General features: G+C 45.3%; 31 non-coding genes and 20 pseudogenes across 31 annotated transcripts; all 51 read right to left on the reverse strand.

Moving 5' to 3' along the window:
• Positions 1 to 44: 44 nt before the first annotated feature.
• Positions 45 to 163, reverse strand: LOC145079999 (5S ribosomal RNA; annotated as a pseudogene).
• Positions 164 to 379: 216 nt separating this feature from the next.
• LOC145079375 (5S ribosomal RNA) lies at positions 380 to 498 on the reverse strand. The gene has a single exon (XR_013694892.1). It is a non-coding gene; the product is annotated as a 5S ribosomal RNA (ribosomal RNA).
• Positions 499 to 713: 215 nt separating this feature from the next.
• On the reverse strand, positions 714 to 832 carry LOC145074329 (5S ribosomal RNA). The gene has a single exon (XR_013691800.1). It is a non-coding gene; the product is annotated as a 5S ribosomal RNA (ribosomal RNA).
• A 214-nt stretch (positions 833 to 1,046) lies between these two features.
• On the reverse strand, positions 1,047 to 1,165 carry LOC145080372 (5S ribosomal RNA; annotated as a pseudogene).
• A 215-nt stretch (positions 1,166 to 1,380) lies between these two features.
• LOC145078733 (5S ribosomal RNA) lies at positions 1,381 to 1,499 on the reverse strand. Its single transcript, XR_013694267.1, has one exon. It is a non-coding gene; the product is annotated as a 5S ribosomal RNA (ribosomal RNA).
• A 217-nt stretch (positions 1,500 to 1,716) lies between these two features.
• On the reverse strand, positions 1,717 to 1,836 carry LOC145080537 (5S ribosomal RNA; annotated as a pseudogene).
• Positions 1,837 to 2,049: 213 nt separating this feature from the next.
• On the reverse strand, positions 2,050 to 2,168 carry LOC145080282 (5S ribosomal RNA; annotated as a pseudogene).
• Positions 2,169 to 2,385: 217 nt separating this feature from the next.
• LOC145078730 (5S ribosomal RNA) lies at positions 2,386 to 2,504 on the reverse strand. The gene has a single exon (XR_013694264.1). It is a non-coding gene; the product is annotated as a 5S ribosomal RNA (ribosomal RNA).
• Positions 2,505 to 2,675: 171 nt separating this feature from the next.
• LOC145079933 (5S ribosomal RNA) lies at positions 2,676 to 2,794 on the reverse strand (annotated as a pseudogene).
• Positions 2,795 to 3,286: 492 nt separating this feature from the next.
• On the reverse strand, positions 3,287 to 3,405 carry LOC145079623 (5S ribosomal RNA; annotated as a pseudogene).
• A 531-nt stretch (positions 3,406 to 3,936) lies between these two features.
• LOC145077420 (5S ribosomal RNA) lies at positions 3,937 to 4,055 on the reverse strand. Its single transcript, XR_013693170.1, has one exon. It is a non-coding gene; the product is annotated as a 5S ribosomal RNA (ribosomal RNA).
• A 216-nt stretch (positions 4,056 to 4,271) lies between these two features.
• LOC145074055 (5S ribosomal RNA) lies at positions 4,272 to 4,390 on the reverse strand. Its single transcript, XR_013691669.1, has one exon. It is a non-coding gene; the product is annotated as a 5S ribosomal RNA (ribosomal RNA).
• Positions 4,391 to 4,606: 216 nt separating this feature from the next.
• On the reverse strand, positions 4,607 to 4,725 carry LOC145080008 (5S ribosomal RNA; annotated as a pseudogene).
• Positions 4,726 to 4,941: 216 nt separating this feature from the next.
• On the reverse strand, positions 4,942 to 5,059 carry LOC145080071 (5S ribosomal RNA; annotated as a pseudogene).
• A 214-nt stretch (positions 5,060 to 5,273) lies between these two features.
• LOC145080141 (5S ribosomal RNA) lies at positions 5,274 to 5,391 on the reverse strand (annotated as a pseudogene).
• A 216-nt stretch (positions 5,392 to 5,607) lies between these two features.
• On the reverse strand, positions 5,608 to 5,709 carry LOC145080555 (5S ribosomal RNA; annotated as a pseudogene).
• A 220-nt stretch (positions 5,710 to 5,929) lies between these two features.
• On the reverse strand, positions 5,930 to 6,048 carry LOC145079499 (5S ribosomal RNA). Its single transcript, XR_013695010.1, has one exon. It is a non-coding gene; the product is annotated as a 5S ribosomal RNA (ribosomal RNA).
• A 217-nt stretch (positions 6,049 to 6,265) lies between these two features.
• LOC145080549 (5S ribosomal RNA) lies at positions 6,266 to 6,384 on the reverse strand (annotated as a pseudogene).
• A 253-nt stretch (positions 6,385 to 6,637) lies between these two features.
• On the reverse strand, positions 6,638 to 6,755 carry LOC145080394 (5S ribosomal RNA; annotated as a pseudogene).
• A 215-nt stretch (positions 6,756 to 6,970) lies between these two features.
• On the reverse strand, positions 6,971 to 7,089 carry LOC145079190 (5S ribosomal RNA). The gene has a single exon (XR_013694711.1). It is a non-coding gene; the product is annotated as a 5S ribosomal RNA (ribosomal RNA).
• A 219-nt stretch (positions 7,090 to 7,308) lies between these two features.
• LOC145079009 (5S ribosomal RNA) lies at positions 7,309 to 7,427 on the reverse strand. The gene has a single exon (XR_013694537.1). It is a non-coding gene; the product is annotated as a 5S ribosomal RNA (ribosomal RNA).
• Positions 7,428 to 7,963: 536 nt separating this feature from the next.
• Positions 7,964 to 8,082, reverse strand: LOC145085684 (5S ribosomal RNA). The gene has a single exon (XR_013700075.1). It is a non-coding gene; the product is annotated as a 5S ribosomal RNA (ribosomal RNA).
• A 214-nt stretch (positions 8,083 to 8,296) lies between these two features.
• Positions 8,297 to 8,413, reverse strand: LOC145080303 (5S ribosomal RNA; annotated as a pseudogene).
• Positions 8,414 to 8,628: 215 nt separating this feature from the next.
• LOC145078928 (5S ribosomal RNA) lies at positions 8,629 to 8,747 on the reverse strand. Its single transcript, XR_013694459.1, has one exon. It is a non-coding gene; the product is annotated as a 5S ribosomal RNA (ribosomal RNA).
• Positions 8,748 to 8,939: 192 nt separating this feature from the next.
• Positions 8,940 to 9,058, reverse strand: LOC145080541 (5S ribosomal RNA; annotated as a pseudogene).
• Positions 9,059 to 9,592: 534 nt separating this feature from the next.
• LOC145085685 (5S ribosomal RNA) lies at positions 9,593 to 9,711 on the reverse strand. The gene has a single exon (XR_013700076.1). It is a non-coding gene; the product is annotated as a 5S ribosomal RNA (ribosomal RNA).
• A 214-nt stretch (positions 9,712 to 9,925) lies between these two features.
• Positions 9,926 to 10,042, reverse strand: LOC145080429 (5S ribosomal RNA; annotated as a pseudogene).
• Positions 10,043 to 10,257: 215 nt separating this feature from the next.
• LOC145078869 (5S ribosomal RNA) lies at positions 10,258 to 10,376 on the reverse strand. Its single transcript, XR_013694399.1, has one exon. It is a non-coding gene; the product is annotated as a 5S ribosomal RNA (ribosomal RNA).
• Positions 10,377 to 10,595: 219 nt separating this feature from the next.
• LOC145078917 (5S ribosomal RNA) lies at positions 10,596 to 10,714 on the reverse strand. Its single transcript, XR_013694444.1, has one exon. It is a non-coding gene; the product is annotated as a 5S ribosomal RNA (ribosomal RNA).
• Positions 10,715 to 10,934: 220 nt separating this feature from the next.
• On the reverse strand, positions 10,935 to 11,053 carry LOC145079939 (5S ribosomal RNA; annotated as a pseudogene).
• Positions 11,054 to 11,268: 215 nt separating this feature from the next.
• On the reverse strand, positions 11,269 to 11,387 carry LOC145085629 (5S ribosomal RNA). Its single transcript, XR_013700022.1, has one exon. It is a non-coding gene; the product is annotated as a 5S ribosomal RNA (ribosomal RNA).
• Positions 11,388 to 11,937: 550 nt separating this feature from the next.
• LOC145080519 (5S ribosomal RNA) lies at positions 11,938 to 12,054 on the reverse strand (annotated as a pseudogene).
• Positions 12,055 to 12,271: 217 nt separating this feature from the next.
• Positions 12,272 to 12,390, reverse strand: LOC145078727 (5S ribosomal RNA). The gene has a single exon (XR_013694261.1). It is a non-coding gene; the product is annotated as a 5S ribosomal RNA (ribosomal RNA).
• Positions 12,391 to 12,609: 219 nt separating this feature from the next.
• Positions 12,610 to 12,728, reverse strand: LOC145079372 (5S ribosomal RNA). Its single transcript, XR_013694890.1, has one exon. It is a non-coding gene; the product is annotated as a 5S ribosomal RNA (ribosomal RNA).
• A 533-nt stretch (positions 12,729 to 13,261) lies between these two features.
• LOC145085334 (5S ribosomal RNA) lies at positions 13,262 to 13,380 on the reverse strand. The gene has a single exon (XR_013699737.1). It is a non-coding gene; the product is annotated as a 5S ribosomal RNA (ribosomal RNA).
• Positions 13,381 to 13,595: 215 nt separating this feature from the next.
• On the reverse strand, positions 13,596 to 13,712 carry LOC145079910 (5S ribosomal RNA; annotated as a pseudogene).
• A 215-nt stretch (positions 13,713 to 13,927) lies between these two features.
• On the reverse strand, positions 13,928 to 14,046 carry LOC145078907 (5S ribosomal RNA). Its single transcript, XR_013694435.1, has one exon. It is a non-coding gene; the product is annotated as a 5S ribosomal RNA (ribosomal RNA).
• Positions 14,047 to 14,262: 216 nt separating this feature from the next.
• On the reverse strand, positions 14,263 to 14,381 carry LOC145079093 (5S ribosomal RNA). Its single transcript, XR_013694618.1, has one exon. It is a non-coding gene; the product is annotated as a 5S ribosomal RNA (ribosomal RNA).
• A 218-nt stretch (positions 14,382 to 14,599) lies between these two features.
• LOC145078901 (5S ribosomal RNA) lies at positions 14,600 to 14,718 on the reverse strand. Its single transcript, XR_013694429.1, has one exon. It is a non-coding gene; the product is annotated as a 5S ribosomal RNA (ribosomal RNA).
• A 216-nt stretch (positions 14,719 to 14,934) lies between these two features.
• On the reverse strand, positions 14,935 to 15,053 carry LOC145085251 (5S ribosomal RNA). The gene has a single exon (XR_013699660.1). It is a non-coding gene; the product is annotated as a 5S ribosomal RNA (ribosomal RNA).
• Positions 15,054 to 15,587: 534 nt separating this feature from the next.
• LOC145078692 (5S ribosomal RNA) lies at positions 15,588 to 15,706 on the reverse strand. The gene has a single exon (XR_013694227.1). It is a non-coding gene; the product is annotated as a 5S ribosomal RNA (ribosomal RNA).
• Positions 15,707 to 15,922: 216 nt separating this feature from the next.
• On the reverse strand, positions 15,923 to 16,040 carry LOC145079421 (5S ribosomal RNA). The gene has a single exon (XR_013694936.1). It is a non-coding gene; the product is annotated as a 5S ribosomal RNA (ribosomal RNA).
• Positions 16,041 to 16,258: 218 nt separating this feature from the next.
• LOC145078924 (5S ribosomal RNA) lies at positions 16,259 to 16,377 on the reverse strand. Its single transcript, XR_013694455.1, has one exon. It is a non-coding gene; the product is annotated as a 5S ribosomal RNA (ribosomal RNA).
• Positions 16,378 to 16,592: 215 nt separating this feature from the next.
• LOC145079297 (5S ribosomal RNA) lies at positions 16,593 to 16,711 on the reverse strand. The gene has a single exon (XR_013694819.1). It is a non-coding gene; the product is annotated as a 5S ribosomal RNA (ribosomal RNA).
• Positions 16,712 to 16,929: 218 nt separating this feature from the next.
• On the reverse strand, positions 16,930 to 17,048 carry LOC145080069 (5S ribosomal RNA; annotated as a pseudogene).
• Positions 17,049 to 17,222: 174 nt separating this feature from the next.
• Positions 17,223 to 17,341, reverse strand: LOC145085253 (5S ribosomal RNA). The gene has a single exon (XR_013699662.1). It is a non-coding gene; the product is annotated as a 5S ribosomal RNA (ribosomal RNA).
• A 530-nt stretch (positions 17,342 to 17,871) lies between these two features.
• LOC145079429 (5S ribosomal RNA) lies at positions 17,872 to 17,990 on the reverse strand. The gene has a single exon (XR_013694943.1). It is a non-coding gene; the product is annotated as a 5S ribosomal RNA (ribosomal RNA).
• Positions 17,991 to 18,207: 217 nt separating this feature from the next.
• On the reverse strand, positions 18,208 to 18,326 carry LOC145079234 (5S ribosomal RNA). Its single transcript, XR_013694752.1, has one exon. It is a non-coding gene; the product is annotated as a 5S ribosomal RNA (ribosomal RNA).
• Positions 18,327 to 18,544: 218 nt separating this feature from the next.
• On the reverse strand, positions 18,545 to 18,663 carry LOC145085602 (5S ribosomal RNA). Its single transcript, XR_013699995.1, has one exon. It is a non-coding gene; the product is annotated as a 5S ribosomal RNA (ribosomal RNA).
• Positions 18,664 to 19,197: 534 nt separating this feature from the next.
• Positions 19,198 to 19,316, reverse strand: LOC145079983 (5S ribosomal RNA; annotated as a pseudogene).
• A 216-nt stretch (positions 19,317 to 19,532) lies between these two features.
• Positions 19,533 to 19,651, reverse strand: LOC145074705 (5S ribosomal RNA). Its single transcript, XR_013692036.1, has one exon. It is a non-coding gene; the product is annotated as a 5S ribosomal RNA (ribosomal RNA).
• Positions 19,652 to 21,968: the final 2,317 nt, after the last annotated feature.

The following is a 21,968-nucleotide window of genomic DNA, read 5'->3' on the forward strand; positions in this document are numbered from 1 at the left end:
AAGCGCACGTAAAACCTAAAAAACGCAAACGGGCAACGAAAAAAGGGATGCAACATGAGGACTTCCAAGGGTGTCACCAATCCTAGTACTACTCTCGCCCAAGCACGCTTAACTGCGGAGTTCTGTTTGGATACGATGTATTAGTGCTGGTATGGTCGCACCCGAAATACTATCCACACTTATTGTTTTTATGTTTTTCAAGATGCAGAACCTCGTTTGTTATCGTACGCGAGGCGCAGGACCCACGTGAGTGATCGACACAGTTCCGAGAATACGAAAACAATCAACATTGAACCGGAGGCCGCCCGAGCATAGACATATCAAGAAAGATAAAAAAACACACTTAAAACCTAAAAAAACGCAAACGAGCAACGAAAAAGAGGTGTAACACGAGGACTTCCTAGGGGGTCACCCATCCTAGTATCACTCTCACCCAAGCACGCTTAACTGCGAAGTTCTGATTGGATCTGGTGCATTAGTGCTGGTATGATCACACCTGAAATACTATCCATGCTTATTGTTTTTATGTCTTACAAGATGAAGAACCTCGTTTGTTTTTGTACCGTAGGCGTGGGACCCACGTGAGTGATCGGCTCCGTTCAGGAAACACGAAAACAATCAACATTGAACCGGAGGCCGCCCGAGCATTAACATAGCAAGAAAGAAAAAAACGCACGTAAAACCTAAAAACACGCAAACGGGCAACAAAAAAGGGGGTGCAACACGAGGACTTCCCAGGGGGTCACCCATCCTAGTACTACTCTCGTCCAAGCATACTTAACAGCAGAGTTCTGTTGGGATCCGGTGCATTTGTGCTGGTATGATCGCACCCGAAATACTATCCATGCTGATTGTTTTTATGTCTTATAAGACGTACAACCTCGTTTGTTTTCGTACGCGAGGCGCGTGACCCACGTGAGCGATCGGCTCCGTTCCGAAAATACGAAAACAATCAACATTGAATCGGAGGCCGCTCGAGCATAGACATAGCCAGAAAGAAAAAAAACAAACGTAAAACCTAAAAATCCCAAACGGGCAACGGAAAAGGGGTGCAACACGAGGACTTCCGAGGGGGTCATCTATCCTAGTACTACTATCGCCAAAGCACGCTTAACTGCGGAGTTCTGATGCGATCCGGTGCATTGGTACTGGTATGATTGCAGCTGAAATACTATCCATGCTTATTGTTTTTATTTCTTATAAGACGCAAAACCTCGTTTGTTTTCGTACGCGAGGCGTGGGACCCACGTGAGCGATCGGCTCCGTTCCGAAAATACGAAACAATCAACACTAAACCTGAGGCCGCCCGAGCATAGACATAGAAAGAAAGAAAAAACACGCAAGTAAAACCTAAAAAAACGCAAACGGGCAACGAAAAAGGGTGTACAACACGAGGACTTCCCAGGGGGTCAGCCATCCTAGTACTACTCTCGCCCAAGCACGCTTAACTGCGGAGTTCTCATGCGATCCGGTGCATTAATGCTGGTATGATCGCATCCGAAATACTATCCATGCTTATTGTTTTTATTTCTTACAAGACGCAAAACCTCGTTTGTTTTCGTACGCGAAGCGAGGGACCCATGTGAACGATCGGCTCCGTGTCGAAAATACAAAAACAATCAACATTTAACTTGAGGCCGCTCGAGCATATGCATAGCAAGAAAGAAAAAAAAACGCACATAAAACCTAAAAAAACGCAAACGGGAAACGAAAAAGGGGGTACAACATGAGGACTTCCCAAGGGATCACCCATCCTAGTACTACTCTCGTCCAAGCACGCTTAACTGCGGTGTTCTGATGGGATCCGTTACATTAGTGATGGTATGATTCACAAAAAATATTATCCACACTTATTGTTTTATGTCTTGGAAGACGCAGAACCTCGTTTGTTTTCGTACGCGAGGCGTGGGACCCACGTGAGCGAGCGACTCCGTTCCGAAAATACGAAAACAATCAACATTGAACCGGAGACCGCCCGAGCATAAACATAGCAAGAAAGAAAAAAAGCGCACGTAAAACTTAAAAATATGCAAACGGGCAATGTAAAAGGGGGTACCACACAAGGACTTCCCAGGGGGTCACCCATCCTAGTACTACTCTCCCCCAAGCACGCTTAACTGCGGAGTTCTATTGGGATCCGATGTATTACTGCTGGTATGGTCGCATCGGAAATACTATCCACGCTTATTGTTTTTATGTCTTACAAGACGCAGAACCTCGTTTGTTTTTTGTACGCGAGGCGTGGGACCCACGTTAGCGATCGACACCGTTCCGAAAATATGAAAACAATCAACATTGAACCGGAGCCCGCCCGAGCATAGACATAGCAAGAATGAAAAAATACTGCACGTTAAACCTAAAAAAACGCAAAGGGGCAACGGAAAAGGGGTGCAACACGAGGACTTCCGAGGGGGTCACCCATCCTAGTACTACTCTTGCCCAAGCACGCTTAACTGTGGAGTTCTGTTCGGATCCGATGTATTAGTGCTGGTATGGTCGCACCCGAAATACTATCCACCCTTACTGTTTTTATGTCTTATAAGACGTAGAACCTCGTTTGTTTTCGTACGCGAGGCGTGGGTCCCACGTGAGCGATCGCCGCCCGAGCATAGACATAGCAAGAAAGATAAAAAAACGCACGTAAAACCTAAAAAACGCAAACGGGCAACGAAAAAGAGGTGTAACACGAGGATTTCCCTTGAGGTCACCCATCCTTGTATCACTCTCACCCAAGCACGCTTAACTGCGGAGTTCTGATTGGATCTGGTGCATTAGTGCTGGTATGATTGCACCTAAAATACCATCCACGCTTATTGTTTTTATGTCTTAGTAGACGCACAACCTTGTTTGTTTTCGTACGCGAGGCGTGGGACCCACATTGAATCGGAGGCCGCCCGAGCATAAACATAGCAAGAAAGATAAAAAAACACATGTAAAACCTAAAAAAACGCAAACGGGCAATGAAAAAGTGGGTGGAAAACAAGAACATCCAAGGGACTCTCGCCCAAGCAAGCTTAACTACGAAGTTCTGATGGGATCCGGTGCATTAGTGCTGGTATGATCGCAATCGAAATAATATCCATGCTTATTGTTTTTATGTCTTACAAGACGTAGAACCTCATTTGTTTTCGTACGCGAGGCATGGGACCCACGTGAGCGATCGGCTCCGTTCCGAAAATACGAAAACTATCAACATTGAACCGGAGGCCGCCCGAGCATAGACATAGCAAGAAAGAAAAAAAAATGCACGTAAAACCTAAAAAAACGCAAACGGGCAACGTAAAAGGGGGTAGAACACGAGGACTTCCCAGGGGGTCACCCATCCTAGTACTACTCTCGCCCAAGCATGCTTAACTGCGGAGTTCTAATGGGATCCGGTTCAGTAGTGTTGGTATGATCGCAGCCGAAATACTATCCATGCATATTGTTTTTATGTCTTATAAGACACAACACCTCGTTTGTTTTCGTACAGGAGGCATGGGACCCACGTGAGCGATCGGCTGCGTTCCGAAAATACAAAACAATCAACATTGAACCAGAGGCCGCCCGAGAATAGACCTAGCAAGAAAGTAAAAAAACACACGTAAAACCTAAAAAAACGCAAACGGCCAAGGAAAAAGGGGGTGCAACACGAGGATATCTTAGGGACTCTCGCCCAAGCATGCTAAACTGCAGAGTTCTGTTGGGATCAAGTGCATTAGTGCTGGTATGATCGCACTTGAAATACTATCCACGCTTATTGTTTTTATGTCTTACAACACGCAGAACCTCGTTTGTTTTCGTATGCGAGGCGTGGGACCGACGTGAGCGATCGGCTCCGTTCTGAAAATACAAAAAACATCAACATTGAACCGGAGGCCGGTCGAGCATAGACATAGCAAGAAAGAAAAAAAAAACTCACGTAAAACCTAGAAAAACGCAAACGGGCAACGAAAAGGGGTGCAACATGAGGACTTCCCATGGGGTCACCCACCCTAGTACTACTCTCGCCCAAGCACGCTTAACTGCGGAGTTCTGTTGGGATCTGATGTATTAGTGCCGGTATGGTCGCACTCAAAATACAATCCACGCTTATTGTTTTTATGTCCTACAAGACGCAGAACCTCGTTTGTTTTTGTACGCGAGGCGTGGTACCCACGTAAGCGATCGACACCGTTCCGAAAATACGAAAAAAATCAACATTGAATCGGAGGCCGCCCGAGCATAGACATAGCAAGAATGAAAAAAAACCGCACCAAAAACCTAAAAAAACGCAAACAGGCAACGGTAAAGGGGTGCAACACGAGGACTTCCCAGGGGGTCACCCATCCTAGTTCTACTCTCGCCCACACACGCTTGACTGCGGAGTTCTGATGGGATCCGGTGCATTAGTGCTGGTATGATCGCACCCGAAATACTATCCATGCTTATTGTTTTTATGTCTTGCAAGACGCAGAACCTAGTTTGTTTTCGTTCCGGAGGCGTGGGACCCACATGAGCGTTCGGCTCCGTTCCGAAAATACGAAACAATCAACATTGAACCAGAGGCCGCCCGAGCATAGACATAGCAAGAAAGAGAAAAAAACGCACGTAAAACCTAAAAAAACGCAAACGGGCAACGAAAAAGGGGGTGCAACACGAGGACTTCCCAGGGGGTCACCCATCCTAGTACTACTCTCGTCCAAGCATGCTAAACTGTAGAGTTCTGTTGGGATCCGGTGCATTAGTGCTGGAATGATCACAATCGAAATAGTATCCATGCTTATTGTTTTTATGTCTTACAAGACGTAGAACCTCGTTGATTTTCGTACGCGAGGCGTGGGACCCATGTGAGCGATCGGCTCCGTTCCGAAAATACGAAAACAATCAACATTGAAACGGAGGCCGCCCGAGCATAGACATAGCAAGAAAGAAAAAAAACGAATGTAAAACCTAAAAAAACGCAAACGGGCAACGAAAAAGGGGGTGCAACATGAGGACTTCCCAGGAGGTCACCAATCCAAGTACTATTCTCGCCCAAGCCGCTTAACTGCGGAGTTCTGTTGGGATCCAATGTATTAGTGCTGGTATGGTCGCACCCGAAATACTATCCACGCTTACTGTTTTTATGTCTTACAAGACGCAGAACCTCGTTTGTTTTCGTACGCGAGGCGTGGGACCCACGTAAGAGATCGACACCGTTTCGAAAATACAAAAACAATCAACATTGAACCGGAGGCTGCCTGAGCATAGACATAGCAAGAAAGATAAAAAAACGCACGTAAACCTAAAAAACGCAAATGGGCAACGAAAAAGAGGTGTAACACGAAGACTTCCCAGGGGTCACCCATCCAAGTATCACTCTCACCGAAGCACGCTTAACTGCGGAGTTCTGATTGGATCCGGTGCATTAGTGCTGGTATGATCACACCTAGAATACTATCCACGTTTATTGTTTTTATGTCTTAGAAGACACAGAACCTCGTTTGTTTTTGTACGCGAGGCGAGGCACCCACATGAGCGATCGACTCCGTTCCAAAAATACGAAAACAATCAACATTGAATCGGAGGCCGCCCGAGCATAGACATAGCAAGAAAGATAAAAAAACGCACGTAAAACCTAAAAAATTGCAAACGGGCAACGAAAAAGGGGTGCAACACAAGGACTTCCTAGTACTACTCTCTTCCAAGCATGCTTAACTGCAGAGTTCTGTTGGGTTCCGGTGCATTAGTGCTGGTATGATCGCACCCGAAATATTATCCACGCTTATTGTTTTCATGTCTTACAAGACGCAGAATCTCGTTTGTTTTCGTACGCAAGGCGTGGGACCCACGTGAGCGGTCGACACCGTTCTGAAAATACGAAAACAATTAACATTGAACCGGAGGCCGCCCGAGCATAGACATAGTAAGAAAGATAAAAAAAAAAACGCACGTAAAACCTAAAAAAACGCAAATAGGTAACGTAAAAGAGGTGTAACACGAAGACTTCCCAGGGGGTCACCCATCCAAGTATCACTCTCACCCAAGCACGCTTAACTGTGGAGTTCTGATTGGATCCGGTGCATTAGTGCTGGTATGATCGCACCCAATATACTATCCACGCTTATTGTTTTTATGTCTTAGAAGACGCAGAACCTCGTTTGTTTTTGTGCACGAGGTGAGGGACCCACATGAGCGATCGACTCCGTTCCGAAAATATGAAAACAATTAACATTGAACCGGAGGCCGCCCGAGCATAGACATAGCAAGAAAGAAAAAAAAACGAACGTAAAACCTAAAAAAACGCAAACGGACAATGAAAAAGGGTGTGCAACATGAGGACTTCCCAGGGGGTCACCAATCCTAGTACTACTCTCGTGCAAGCACACTTAACTGCGTTGTTCTGTTGGGATCCGATGTATTAGTAATGGTATGGTCGCACCCGAAATACTTTCCACGCTTACTGTTTTTATGTCTTACAAGACGCAGAACCTCGTTCGTTTTCGTACGCGAGGCGTGGGACCCACGTGAGCGATCGACAAAGTTACGAAAATAAGAAAACAATCAACATCGAACCGGAGGCCGCCCGAGCATAGAAAGATAAAAAAAGAGGTGTAACACTAGGACTTCCCAGGGGGTCACCCATCCTAAAAAAACGCATGTAAAACCTAAAAAAATGCAAATGGGCAACGAAAAAGAGGTGTAACACTTGGACTTCCCAGGGGGTCACCCATCCTAGTATCACTCTCACCAAGCACGCTTAACTGCGAAGTTCTGATTGGATCCGGTGCATTAGTGCTGGTATGATCGCACCCGAAATACTATCCATGCTTATTGTTTTTATGTCTTACAAGACACAAAACCTCGTTTGTTTTTGTACGTGAGGTGAGGGACCCACATGAGCGATCGACTCCGTTCCGAAAATATGAAAACAATCAACATTGAATCGGAGGCCGCCCGAGCATAGACATAGCAAGAAAGAAAAAAACGCATGTAAAACCTAAAAAAAAGAAAACGGGCAAAGAAAAAGGGGGTGCAACACGAGAACTTCCCAGGGGGTCACCCATCCTAGTACTACTCTCGTCCAAGCATGCTTAACAGCAAAGTTCTGTTGGGATCCAGCGCATTTGTGCTGGTATGATCGCACCCGAAATACTATCCATGCTTATTGTTTTTATGTCTTACAAGACGTAGAACCTCGTTTGTTTTCGTATGCAAGGCGTGGGACCTACATGAGCGATCGACTCTGTTCTGAAAATTCGAAAACAATCAACATTGAACCGGAGGCTGCCCGAGCATAGACATAGCAAGAAAGATAAAAAAAAATGCACGTAAAACCTAAAAAAACGCAAACGGGCAATGAAAAAGGGGGTGCAACATAAGGACTTCCCAGGGGGTCACCCAGCCTAGTACTACTCTCGCCCAAGCATGCTTAACTACGAAGTTCTGATGGGATCCGGTGCATTAGTGCTGGTATGATCACAATCGAAATTGTATCCATGCTTAAATTGTTTGTGTCTTACAAGACGTACAACCTCGTTTGTTTTTGTACGCGAGGCGTGGGACCCATGTGAGCGATCGGCTGCGTTCCAAAAATACGAAAACAATCAACATTGAACCGGAGGCCGCCCAAGCATAGACATAGCAAGAATGAAAAAAAAAACCGCACGTAAAACCTAAAAAAACGCAAACGGGCAACGGAAAAGGGGTGCAATACAAGGACTTCCGAGGGACTCTCACCCAAGCATGCTTAACTACAGAGTTCTGTTGGGATCCGATGTATTAGTGCTGGTATGGTCGCACCCGAAATACTATCCACGCTTATTGTTTTTATGTCTTACAAGACGCAGAACCACGTTTGTTTTCGTATGCGAGGCGTGGGACCCACGTGAGCGATCAACACGGTTCCGAAATGACGAAAACAATCAACATTGAACCGGAGGCCACTCGAGCATAGACATAGCAAGAAATATAAAAAAAATGCACGTAACACCTAAAAAAACGCAAACGGGCAACGAAAAAGGGAGTGCAACATGAGGACTTCCCATGGGGTCACCCATCCTAGTACTACTCTCACCCAAGCATGCTTAACTGCGGAGTTCTGAAGGGATCCGGTGCATTAGTGCTAGTATGATCGCACCCAAAATACTATCCACGCTTATTGTTTTTATGTCTTAGAAGACGCCGAACCTCGTTTGTTTTCGTATGCGAGGCGTGGGACCCAAGTGAGCGATCAACTCCGTTCCGAAAATATGAAAACAATCAGCATTGAACCGGAGGCCGCCCGAGCATAGACATAGCAAGAAAGATAAAAACGCACGTAAAACCTAAAAAAACGCAAACGGGCAACGAAAAAGGGGTGCAACACGAGGACATCCCAGGGGGCACCCATCCGAGTACTATTCTCGCCTAAGCACGCTTAACTGCAGAGTTCATTGGGATCTGGTGCATTAGTGCTGGTAGGATCGCACCCGAAATACTATCCATTCTTTTTGTTTGTATATCTTACAAAAGGCAGAACCTCGTTTGTTTTCGTACGCGAGGCGTGGGACCCACGTTAGCGATCGGCTTCGTTCCGAAAATACGAAAACAATCAAAATTGAACCGGAGGCCGCCCGAGCATAGACATAGCAATAAAGAAAAAAACGCACGTACAACCTAAAAAAAGACAAATAGGCAACAAAAAAGGGGGTGCAACACGAGGACTTCCCAAGTGGTCACCCATCCTAGTACTACTCTCACCCAAGCATGCTTAACTGCAGAATTCTGATGGGATCCGGTGCATTAGTGCTGGTATGATCGATCCCTATATATTATCCATGCTTATTGTTTTTATGTCTTACAAGACGCAGAACCTTGTTTGTTTTCGTACGCGAGGCATGGGACCCACGTGAGCGATCGGCTATGTTCCGAAAATACGAAAACTATCAACTTTGAACCAGAGGTCATCCGAGCATAGACATTGCAAGAAATAAAAAAAAATGCACGTAAAACCTAAACAAACGCAAACGGGCAACGTAAAAGGGGGTCACCCAGCCTAGTACTACTCTCGCCCAAGCATGCTTAACTACGAAGTTCTGATGGGATCCGGTGCATTAGTGCTGGTATGATCACAATCGAAATTGTATCCATGCTTAAATTTTTTGTGTCTTACAAGACGTACAACCTCGTTTGTTTTTGTACGCGAGGCGTGGGACCCATGTGAGCGATCGGCTGCGTTCCGAAAATACGAAAGCAATCAACATTGAACCGGAGGCCGCCCAAGCATAGACATAGCAAGAATGAAAAAAAAACCACACGTAAAACCTAAAAAAACGCAAACGGGCAACGGAAAGGGGGTGCAATACAAGGACTTCCGAGGGACTCTCACCCAAGCATGCTTAACTACAGAGTTCTGTTGGGATCCGATGTATTAGTGCTGGTATGGTCGCACCCGAAATACTATCCACGCTTATTGTTTTTATGTCTTACAAGACGCAGAACCACGTTTGTTTTCGTATGCGAGGCGTGGGACCCACGTGAGCGATCAACACGGTTCCGAAAAGACGAAAACAATCAACATTGAACCGGAGGCCACTCGAGCATAGACATAGCAAGAAAGATAAAAAAATGCACGTAACACCTAAAAAAACGCAAACGGGCAACGAAAAAGGGAGTGCAACATGAGGACTTCCCATGGGGTCACCCATCCTAGTACTACTCTCACCCAAGCATGCTTAACTGCGGAGTTCTGAAGGGATCCGGTGCATTAGTGCTAGTATGATCGCACCCAAAATACTATCCACGCTTATTGTTTTTATGTCTTAGAAGACGCCGAACCTCGTTTGTTTTCGTATGCGAGGCGTGGGACCCAAGTGAGCGATCAACTCCGTTCCGAAAATATGAAAACAATCAGTATTGAACCGGAGGCCGCCCGAGCATAGACATAGCAAGAAAGATAAAAACACACGTAAAACCTAAAAAAACGCAAACGGGCAACGAAAAAGGGGTGCAACACGAGGACATCCCAGGGGGCACCCATCCGAGTACTATTCTTGCCTAAGCACGCTTAACTGCAGAGTTCATTGGGATCTGGTGCATTAGTGCTGGTAGGATCGCACCCGAAATACTATCCATTCTTTTTGTTTGTATATCTTACAAAAGGCAGAACCTCGTTTGTTTTCGTACGCGAGGCGTGGGACCCACGTTAGCGATCGGCTTCGTTCCGAAAATACGAAAACAATCAAAATTGAACCGGAGGCCGCCCGAGCATAGACATAGCAATAAAGAAAAAAACGCACGTACAACCTAAAAAAAGACAAATAGGCAACAAAAAAGGGGGTGCAACACGAGGACTTCCCAAGTGGTCACCCATCCTAGTACTACTCTCACCCAAGCATGCTTAACTGCAGAGTTCTGATGGGATCCGGTGCATTAGTGCTGGTATGATCGATCCTGAAATATTATCCATGCTTATTGTTTTTATGTCTTACAAGACGCAGAACCTTGTTTGTTTTCGTCCGCGAGGCATGGGACCCACGTGAGCGATCGGCTATGTTCCGAAAATACGAAAACTATCAACTTTGAACCAGAGGTCATCCGAGCATAGACATTGCAAGAAATAAAAAAAAAAATGCACGTAAAACCTAAACAAACGCAAACGGGAAACAAAAAAGGGGGTGCAACACGTGGACTTCCCAGGGGGTCACCCATTCTAGTACTACTCTCGTCCAAGCAAGCTTAACAACAGAGTTCTTTTGGGATCCGGTGCATTTGTGCTGGTATGATCGCACCCGAAATACTATCCACGCTTATTGGTTTTATGTCTTACAAGACGCAGAACCTCATTTGTTTTTGTACGCGAGGCGTGGGACCCACGAGAGCGATCTACACCGTTCCGAAAAGACGAAAACAATCAACATTGAACCGGAGGCCGCTCGAGCATATACATAGCAAGAAAGATAAAAAAAAAACGCACGTAAAACCTAAAAAAACGCAAACAGGCAACGAAAAAGGGGGTGCAACACAAGGACATCCCAGGGGGTCACCCATCCTAGTACTACTCTCGCCCAAGCATGCTTATCTGCGGAGTTCTGTTGGGATCCGATATATTAGTGTTGGTATGGCCACACCCGAAATACTATCCACGCTTATTGTTTTTATGTCTTCCAAGACGCGGAACCTCGATTGTTTTCGTACGCGAGGCGTGGGACCCACGTGAGCGATCGACACTGTTCCGAACATATGAAAATAATCAATATTGAACCGGAGGCCACACGAGCATAAACATAGCAAGAACGAAAAAAATGCGTGTAAAACCTAAAAAAACGCAAACGGGCAACGTAAAAGGGGGTACAACACGAGGACTTCCCAGGGGGTCACCCATCCTAGTACTACTCTCGCCCAAGCACGCTTAACTGCGGAGTTCTGATGGGATCGGGTGCATTAGTGCTGGTATGATCGCATCCGAAATACTACCCATGCTTATTGTTTTTATGTCATACAAGACGCAGAACCTCGTTTGCTTTCGTACGCGAGGCGTGGGACCCACGTGAGGGATCGACTTCGTTCGGGAAACACGAAAACAATCAACATTGAACCGGAGGCCGCCCGAGCATAGACATAGCAAGAAATAAAAAAAACGCACCTAAAACCTAAAAAAACGCAAACGGACAATGAAAAAGGGTGTGCAACATGAGGACTTCCCAGGGGTCACCAATCCTAGTACTACTCTCGTGCAAGCACACTTAACTGCGTTGTTCTGTTGGGATCCGATGTATTAGTAATGGTATGGTCGCACCCGAAATACTATCCACGCTTACTGTTTTTATGTCTTACAAGACGCAGAACCTCGTTCGTATTCGTACGTGAGGCGTGGGTCCCACGTGAGCGATCGACAAAGTTACAAAAATAAGAAAACAATCAACATTGAACCGGAGGCCGCCCGAGCATAGACATATCAAGAAAGATAAAAAAACGCATGTAAAACCTAAAAAAATGCAAATGGGCAACGAAAAAGAGGTGTAACACTAGGTCTTCCCAGGGGTCACCCATCCTAGTATCACTCTCACCAAGCACGCTTAACTGCGAAGTTCTGATTGGATCCGATGCATTAGTGCTGGTATGATCGCACCCGAAATACTATCCATGCTTATTGTTTTTATGTCCTACAAGACACAAAACCTCGTTTGTTTTTGTACGTGAGGTGAGGGACCCACGTGAGCGATCGACTCCGTTCCGAAAATATGAAAACAATCAACATTGAATCGGAGGCCGCCCGAGCATAGACATAGCAAGAAAGAAAAAAAAACGCACGTAAAACCTAAAAAAAAGAAAACGGGCAACGAAAAAGGGGGTGCAACACGAGAACTTCCCAGGGGGTCACCCATCCTAGTACTACTCTCGTCCAAGCATGCTTAACAGCAGAGTTCTGTTGGGATCCAGCGCATTTGTGCTGGTATGATCGCACCCGAAATACTATCCATGCTTATTGTTTTTATGTCTTACAAGACGTAGAACCTCGTTTGTTTTCGTACGCAAGGCGTGGGACCTACATGAGCGATCGACTCTATTCTGAAAATTCGAAAACAATCAACATTGAACCGGAGGCTGCCCGAGCATAGACATAGCAAGAAAGATAAAAAAAAATGCACGTAAAACCTAAAAAAACGCAAAAGGGCAATGAAAAAGGGGGTGCAGCATAAGGACTTCCCAGGGGGTCACCCAGCCTAGTACTACTCTCGCCCAAGCATGCTTAACTACGAAGTTCTGATGGGATCCGGTGCATTAGTGCTGGTATGATCACAATCGAAATTGTATCCATGCTTAAATAGTTTGTGTCTTACAAGACGTACAACCTCGTTTGTTTTTGTACGCGAGGCGTGGGACCCATGTGAGCGATCGGCTGCGTTCCGAAAATACGAAAACAATCAACATTGAACCGGAGGCCGCCCAAGCATAGACATAGCAAGAATGAAAAAAAAACCGCACGTAAAACCTAAAAAAAGCAAACGGGCAACGGAAAAGGGGTGCAATACAAGGACTTCCGAGGGACTCTCACCCAAGCATGCTTAACTACAAAGTTCTGTTGGGATCCGATGTATTAGTGTTGGTATGGTCGCACCCGAAATACTATCCACGCTTATTGTTTTTATGTCTTACAAGACGCAGAACCACGTTTGTTTTCGTATGCGAGGCGTGGGACCCACGTGAGCGATCAACACTGTTCCGAAAAGACGAAAACAATCAACATTGAACCGGAGGCCACTCGAGCATAGACATAGCAAGAAAGATAAAAAAATGCACGTAAAACCTAAAAAAACGCAAACGGGCAACGAAAAAGGGAGTGCAACATGAGGACTTCCCATGGGGTCACCCATCCTAGTACTACTCTCACCCAAGCATGCTTAACTGCGGAGTTCTGATGGGATCCGGTGCATTAGTGCTAGTATGATCGCACCCAAAATACTATCCACACTTATTGTTTTTATGTCTTAGAAGACGCCGAACCTCGTTTGTTTTCGTATGCGAGGCGTGGGACCCAAGTGAGCGATCAACTCCGTTCCGAAAATATGAAAACAATCAGCATTGAACCGGAGGCCGCCCGAGCATAGACATAGAAAGAAAGATAAAAATGCACGTAAAACCTAAAAAAACGCAAACGGGCAATGAAAAAAGGGGTGCAACACGAGGACATCCCAGGGGGCACCCATCCTAGTACTATTCTCGCCTAAGCACGCTTAACTGCAGAGTTCATTGGGATCTGGTGCATTAGTGCTGGTATGATCGCACCCGAAATACTATCCATGCTTTTTGTTTGTATATCTTACAAAAGGCAGAACCTCGTTTGTTTTCGTACGCGAGGCGTGGGACCCACGTTAGCGATCGGCTTCGTTCCGAAAATACGAAAACAATCAAAATTGAACCGGAGGCCGCCCGAGCATAGACATAGCAATAAAGAAAAAAACGCACGTAAAACCTAAAAAAAGACAAACAGGCAACGAAAAAGGGGGTGCAACACGAGGACTTCCCAAGTGGTCACCCATCCTAGTACTACTCTCACCCAAGCATGCTTAACTGCAGAGTTCTGATGGGATCCGGCGCATTAGTGTTGGTATGATCGCTCCTGAAATATTATCCATGCTTATTGTTTTTATGTCTTACAAGACGTAGAACCTTGTTTGTTTTCGTACGCGAGGCATGGGACCCACGTGAGCGATCGGCTGCGTTCCGAAAATACGAAAACTATCAACTTTGAACCAGAGGTCACCCGAGCATAGACATTGCAAGAAATAAAAAAAATGCACGTAAAACCTAAACAAACGCAAACGGGCAACAAAAAAGGGGGTGCAACACGAGGACTTCCCAGGGGGTCACCCATTCTAGTACTACTCTCGTCCAAGCATGCTTAACAACAGAGTTCTGTTGGGATCCAGTGCATTTGTGCTGGTATGATCGCACACGAAATACTATCCACGCTTATTGTTTTTATGTCTTACAAGACGCAGAACCTCGTTTGTTTTTGGACGCGAGGCGTGGGACCCACGTGAGCGATCTACACCGTTCCGAAAAGACAAAAACAATCAACATTGAACCGGAGGCCGCTCGAGCATAGACATAGCAAGAAATATAAAAAAAACGCACGTAAAACCTAAAAAAACACAAACCGGCAATGAAAAAGGGGGTGCAACACAAGGACTTCCCAGGGGGTCACCCATCCTAGTACTACTCTCGCCCAAGCATGCTTATCTGCGGAGTTCTGTTGGGATCCGATGTATTAGTGTTGGTATGGCCACACCCGAAATACTATCCACGCTTATTGTTTTTATGTCTTCCAAGAAGCGGAACCTCGTTTGTTTTCGTACGCGAGGCGTGGGACCCACGTGAGTAATCGACACTGTTCCGAAGATATGAAAATAATCAATATTGAACCGGAGGCCACACGAGCATAAACATAGCAAGAACGAAAAAAAATGCGTGTAAAACCTAAAAAAACGCAAACGGGCAACGTAAAAGGGGGTACAACACGAGGACTTCCCAGGGGGTCACCCATCCTAGTACTACTCTCGCCCAAGCACGCTTAACTGCGGAGTTCTGATTGGATCCGGTGTATTAGTGCTGGTATGATCGCACCCAAAATAATATCCACGCTTATTGTATATATGTCTTACAAGACGGAAAACCTCGTTTGTTTTCGTACGCGAGGCGTGGGACCCACGTGAGCGATCGGCTGCGTTCCGAAAATATGAAAACAATCAACATTGAACCGGAGGCCGCCCGAGCATAGACATAGCAATAATGAAAACAAACCGCACGTAAAATCTAAAAAAACGCAAACGGGAAACGGAAAAGGGGTGCAACACGAGGACTTCCGAGGGACTCTCGCTCAAGCATGCATAACTGCAGAGTTCTGTTGGGATCCGATGTATTAGTGCTGGTATGGTCGCACCCGAAATACTATCCATGCTTATTGTTTTTATGTCTTACAAGACGCAGAACCTCGTTTGTTTTCGTATGCGAGGTGTGGGACCCACGTTAGCGATCGACACGGTTCCGAAAAGACGAAAACAATCAACATTGAACCGGAGACCGCTCGAGCATAGACATAGCAAGAAAGATAAAAAAAATGCACGTAAAACCTTAAAAATCGCAAACGGGCAACGAAAAAGGGAGGGCAACATGAGGACTTCCCATGGGGTCACCCATCCTAGTACTACTCTCACCCAAGCATGCTTAACTGCTGAGTTCTGATGGGATCCGGTGCATTAGTGCTAGTATGCTCGCACCCAAAATACTATCCACGCCTATTGTTTTTATGCCTTAGAAGACGCGGAACCTCGTTTGTTTTCGTATGCGAGGCGTGGGACCCAAGTGAGCGATCGACTCCGTTCCGAAAATATGAAAACAATCAACATTGAACCGGAGGCCGCCCGAGCATAGACATAGCAAGAAAGATAAAAACACGCACGTAAAACCTAAAAAAACGTAAACGGGCAACGAAAAAGGGGTGCACCACGAGGACTTCCCAGGGGGCACCCATCCTAGTACTATTCTCGCCTAAGTACGCTTAACTGCAGAGTTCTGTTGGGATCTGGCGCATTAGTGCTGGTATGATCGCACCCGAAATACTATCCATGCTTTTTTGTTTGTATATCTTACAAAAGGCAGAACCTTGTTTGTTTTTGTACGCGAGGCGTGAGACCCACGTTAGCGATCGGCTTCGTTCCGAAAATACGAAAACGATCAAAATTGAACCGGAGGCCGCCCGAGCATAGACATAGCAATAAAGAAAAAAAAAAGCACGTAAAACCTAAAAAAACACAAACAGGCAACGAAAAAGGGGGTGCGACACGAGGACTTCCCAAGTGGTCACCCATCCTAGTACTACTCTTTCCCAAGCTTGCTTAACTGCAGAGTTCTGATGGGATCCGGTGCATTAGTGCTGGTATGATCGCTCCCGAAATATTATCCATGCTTATTGTTTTTATGTCTTACAAGACGCAGAACCTCGTTTGTTTTCGTACGTGAGGCGTGGGTTCCACGTGAACGATCGGCTGCGTTCCGAAAATACGAGAACAATCAACATTGAACCAGAGGTCGCCCGAGCATAGACATTGCAAGAAATAAAAATAATGCACGAAAAACCTAAACAAACGCAATCGGGCAACAAAAAGGGGGTGCAACACGAGGACTTCCCAGGGGGTCACCCATTCTAGTACTACTCTCGTCCAAGCATGCTTAACTGCAGCGTTCTGTTAGGATCCGGTGCATTTGTGCTGGTATGATCGCACCCGAAATACTATCCACGCTTATTGTTTTTATGTCTTACAAGACGCAGAACCTCGTTTGTTTTCGTACGCAAGGCGTGGGACCCACGTGAGCGATCTACACCGTTCCGAAAAGACGAAAACAATCAACATTGAACAGGAGGCCGCTCGAGCATAGACATAGAAACAAAGATAAAAAAACGCACGTAAAACCTAAAAAAAACGCAAACGGGCAACGAAAAAGGGGGTGCAACACAAGGACTTCCCAGGGGGTCACCCATCCTAGTACTACTCTCGCCCAAGCATGCTTAACTGCGCATTTCTGTTGGGATCCGATGTATTAGTGTTGGTATGGCCACACCCGAACCTCGTTTGTTTTCGTACGCGAGGCGTGGGACCCACGTGAGCGATCGACACTGTTCCAAACATATGAAAATAATCAACATTGAACCGGAGGCCGCCCGAGCATCGACATAGGAAGAAAGAATAAAAAAAGGCACCTAAAACATAAAAAAACGCAGGCGGGCAACGAAAAAGGGGGTGCAACACGAGGACTTCCCAGGGGGTCACCCATCCTAGTACTACTCTCGCCCAAGCACGCTTAACTGCGGAGTTCTGATGGGATCTGGTGCATTAGTGCTGCTATGATCGCACCCGAAATACTATCCATGCTTATTGTTTTTATGTCTTACAAGATGCAGAACCTCGTTTGTTTTTGTACGGGAGGAGTGGGAACCACCTGAGCGATCAGCTGCATTCCGAAAATACGAAACAATCAACATTGAACCAGAGGCCGCCCGAGCATAGACATTGCAAGAAAGAAAAAAAACGCACGTAAAACCTAAAAAAACGCAAACGGGCAACGAAAAAAGGGATGCAACACGAGCACATCCTTGGGACTCTCGCCCAAGCATGCATAACTGCAGAGTTCTTTTGGGATTCGGTGCATTACTGCTGGTATGATCGCACCCGAAATACTATTCACGCTTATTGTTTTTATGTCTTACAAGACGCAGAACCTCGTTTGTTTTCGTACGTGATGCGAGGGATCCACGTGAACGATCGGCTCCATTCCGAAAATACGAAAACAATCAACATTGAACCGGAGGCCGCCCGAGCATAGACATAGCAAGAAAGAAAACAATGAACGTAAAACCTAAAAAAACGCAAATGGGAAACGAAAAAGGGGGTGCAACATGAGGACTTCCCATAGGGTCACCCATCCTCGTACTACTCTCGCCCAAGCACGCTTAACTGCGGAGTTCTGTTGGGATCCGATGTATTAATGCTGGTAAGGTGGCACCCGAAATACTATCCACGCTTATTGTTTTTATGTCTTACAAGACGCAGAACCTCGTTTGTTTTCGTACGCGAGGCGTGGGACCCACGTGAGCGATCGACACCGTTCCGAAAAGACGAAAACAATCAACATTGAACCGGATGCCGCTCGAGCATAGACGTAGCAAGAAAGATAAAAAAACGCACGTAAAACCTAAAAAAACGCAAACGGTCAACGAGAAAGGGGGTGGAACACAAGGACTTCCCAGGGGGTCACCCATCCTAGTACTACTCTCGCTCAAGCATGCTTAACTACGGAGTTCTGATGGGATCCGGTGCATTAGTGCTGGTGTGATCGCAATCGAAATAGTATCCATGCTTATTGTGTTTGTGTCTTACAAGACGTAGAACCTCCTTTGTTTTTGTACGCGAGGCGTGGGACCCATGTGAGCGATCGGCTCCGTTCCGAAAATACAAAAACACTCAACATTGAAGCGGAGGCCGCGCGAGCATAGACATAGCAAGAAAGAAAAAAAAAACGCACGTAAAACCTAAAAAAACGCAAACGAGTAACGTAAAAGGGGGTACAACACGAGGACTTCCCAAGGGGTCACCCATCCTAGTACTACTCTCGTCCAAGCACGCTTAACTACGGAGTTCTGATCGGATCCGGTGCATTAGTGCTGGTATGATCGCACCCGAAATACTATCCATGCTTATTGTTTTTATGTCTTACAAGATGTAGAACCTCGTATGTTTTTGTACGGGAGGCGTGGGATCCATGTGATCTATCTGCTGTGTTCCGAAAATACGAAACAATCAACATTGAACCAGAGGCCGCCCGAGCATAGACATAGCAAGAAAGAAAAAAAAACGCATGTAAAACCTAAAAAAACGCAAACGGGCAATGAAAAATGGGATGCAACACGAGGACATCCTAGGGACTCTCGCCCAAGCATGCTTAACTGCAGAGTTTTGTTGGGATCCAGTGCATTAGTGCTGGTTTGATCGCACCCGAAATACTATCCACGCTTATTGTTTTTATGTCTTACAAGACGCAGAACCTCGTTTGTTTTCGTACGCGAGGCGTGGGACCCACGTGAGCGATCGGCTCCGTTCCGAAAACACGAAAACAATCAACGTTGAACCAGAGGCCGCCCGAGCATAGACATAGCAAGAAAGAAAAAAAAAACTAACGTAAAACCTAAAAAAACGCAAACGGGCAACCAAAAAGGGGGTGCAACATGAGGACTTCCCATGGGGTCACCCATCCTAGTACTACTCTCGCCTAAGCACGCTTAACTGCGGAGTTCTGTTTGGATCCGATGTATTAGTTTTGGTATGGTCGCACCCGAAATACTATCCACGCTTATTGTTTTTATGTCTTACAAGACTAAGAACCTCATTTGTTTTCGTATGCGAGGCGTGGGACCCACGTGAGCGATCAACACCTTTCCGAAAAGACGAAAACAATTAACATTGAACCGGAGGCCGCTCGAGCATAGACATAGCAAGAAAGATAAAAAAACGCACGTAAAACCTAAAAAAACGCAAACGGGCAACGAAAAAGGGGTGCAACACAAGGACTTCCCAGGGGGTCACCCAACCTAGTACTACTCTCGCCCAAGCATGCTTAACTACGAAGTTTTGATGGGATCCGGTGCATTAGTGCTGGTATGATCGCACCCCAAAATATCAAAGTTGGATGCATTTATTAAAGATTTAAGGGAAAATGAAGTTTTTGTCAAGGTTCAAGTAGGTATTTAAATTTATAGTTTAATGTATAAATTTAAATATAATAATTTATATTTTTCCTAGAGATATTTAAATGTATAGTTTAACTTATAAATTTAAACAAATTTTAGTTGCTAATTTGTATTTTATTTGTATATTTTGCATGCAATGGTTTATACAATTAAAAACTTTCCAAAGCAGTTTTGTAATCATACTTCAGTTGACTCAAATGGTTTTCCCTTATATAGGAGAAGAAATGATGGGCATTTTGTTGAAAAATCTGGTGTTCAGTTAGATAACAAAAATGTTGTTCCATATAACAAATATATGTTGAAAAGATATCATACACACATTAATGTTAAATGGTGCAATCAAGGATCTTCCATAAAGTATTTGTTTAAATATATAAACAAGGGTCCTGACAGAGCTACCTTTTCTATGGTGCAAACCAATAATGATTCTGATAACAATGATGCAGTGGATGCAACTAAAGGATAATATAATTGTAGATATATCTTTGCATGTGAAGCATCATGGCGGATTTTTAAATACGATGTTCATTATAGGTATCCTGCTATGATTAGACTACCTTTTCAACTTCGTGATCAACAATAAGTTGTATATGAGGCAGACGATGACATTGAAGATGTTCTTGATCGACCTTCAGTTGCATCTTCAATGTTCACATATTGGATGAAGTGTAATGAAATCAATAAAGAAGCACGAAAACTGTAACACCCCATTTATTTTATAAATAAATAAACAAATTACTGAATGAATAGTAGCCCTAAAGTAAATAATTATATAGAAAGGATTTTAATTTCGAGGAGTTAATTGCTTCTATATTAAAAGTTAAGGGTTAAAAGTGTAAGTTCTGGTTTTAATTTGAGAAGGATTTCAGAAGTCAGGGTGAGTTTGGTAATTAATGGACTTAATTGTAAGGAATTAAAGGCTTAGGGGGTTGATTGGTAGTTTCGGGACCTATTATGAAAAGACTTTTGGAGATAGGGGCTAAAGAGGTAAATTCTGGATTTAAATTGAAAAAGATTTTGGGATGAGGGACTAATATTGGCATAATGGACAAATGTTTGGATGCGACACAGGTTATATCTGGTGCTCATTCCCGTCATCTAACCCTAAACCTAAGGTATCATTCTCCAACCACCATGTGTGAGTTACCAGCCGCCACCTCTCCTGTTCTCGCTGTTCCGACCAGGCAAGGATGCTGCATGTTATCCCACCGACGACCACCACCACACCTTATTGCCGGAGATGCGATGTGCAGACGAAGAACCGCCGAGAACAGAGAAGCATGATGTGTTCATCGCTGTGTGAGTCGAGAGCAAAGAAGAATCCTCGGTAAGAATGCTCGCCACCCACTCTCTTTCTTCTTCTTCGTTTCTGTGAGTGGGACGTCGCTGGGCCGCCGGTGACCTTGTGGCCACCTTTTTCCGCCCTTTTCCAGTGACGGCAGCCACCTTTGAGGTGGTTGACTATGAGGATGGTCGAGTTTTGAGGTTGTTCATGGAATTTGAGGTGTTATATGTGAGTTATTGATCGGGAAATCCACCGCCACCACCTCAAGGTGGTGGCTGCCACCCCTTTGTCGCCGCCAGCCACCATAGGAGGTGGTTGTGTGGGTATGTATGTTGTGTGTGAAATTGTTTATGTAGTTCTAGGGTAGGAACCATCACCACCACCATTGGAAATGGTGGCTGCCGCCGCCTGCTGCCGTGAGCCGCCGCCGACTACCACTGCCCGAGGTGGCAATGGGTGGTGCCCGACCTAGTAGAACCCTAATGGACCTAAACACTTAACTTTGGACTAGGCTGGTTCGTTATTGGGATTGGAAACCCTAATTAGGGTTTAGAAAACCCTAATATTAGAGGATGTTGGTTTGGACCTATCGACACCCACGTGTGGACCAGTGGACTGAAGTTATGACCTATGTTGACTCCATTGTATGATGGCTTTATGGAATAATGGACTTAATGGGTTAAGTGGGAACACTTAACCTTAATTGTCATTTCATGTGAAAACCCTAATCGTGTTAAGTTTAGAGTTGGGCCTCCTGTTGGGCCTAGATGTCTGGACTCTTGTTGGGCCAACTATTAACAAGTAAATCAACTAGAACATTTAGATTGGACTTAAGGATAAGGCCCATTGGAAAGGTTTGGGCCCAATTTGGGAAAAAATTGGGCCATAGATGGGCCATAACTGGGCCTTGATGACTATCAGATATTAGGCCATCAGAATGACAAGTGTTGGACC

The sequence above is a fragment of the Lactuca serriola genome, chromosome 1 (genome assembly GCF_051521515.1).
Source record: "Lactuca serriola cultivar US96UC23 chromosome 1, Lser_US96UC23_V15, whole genome shotgun sequence".
Lineage (NCBI taxonomy): Eukaryota > Viridiplantae > Streptophyta > Magnoliopsida > Asterales > Asteraceae > Lactuca > Lactuca serriola.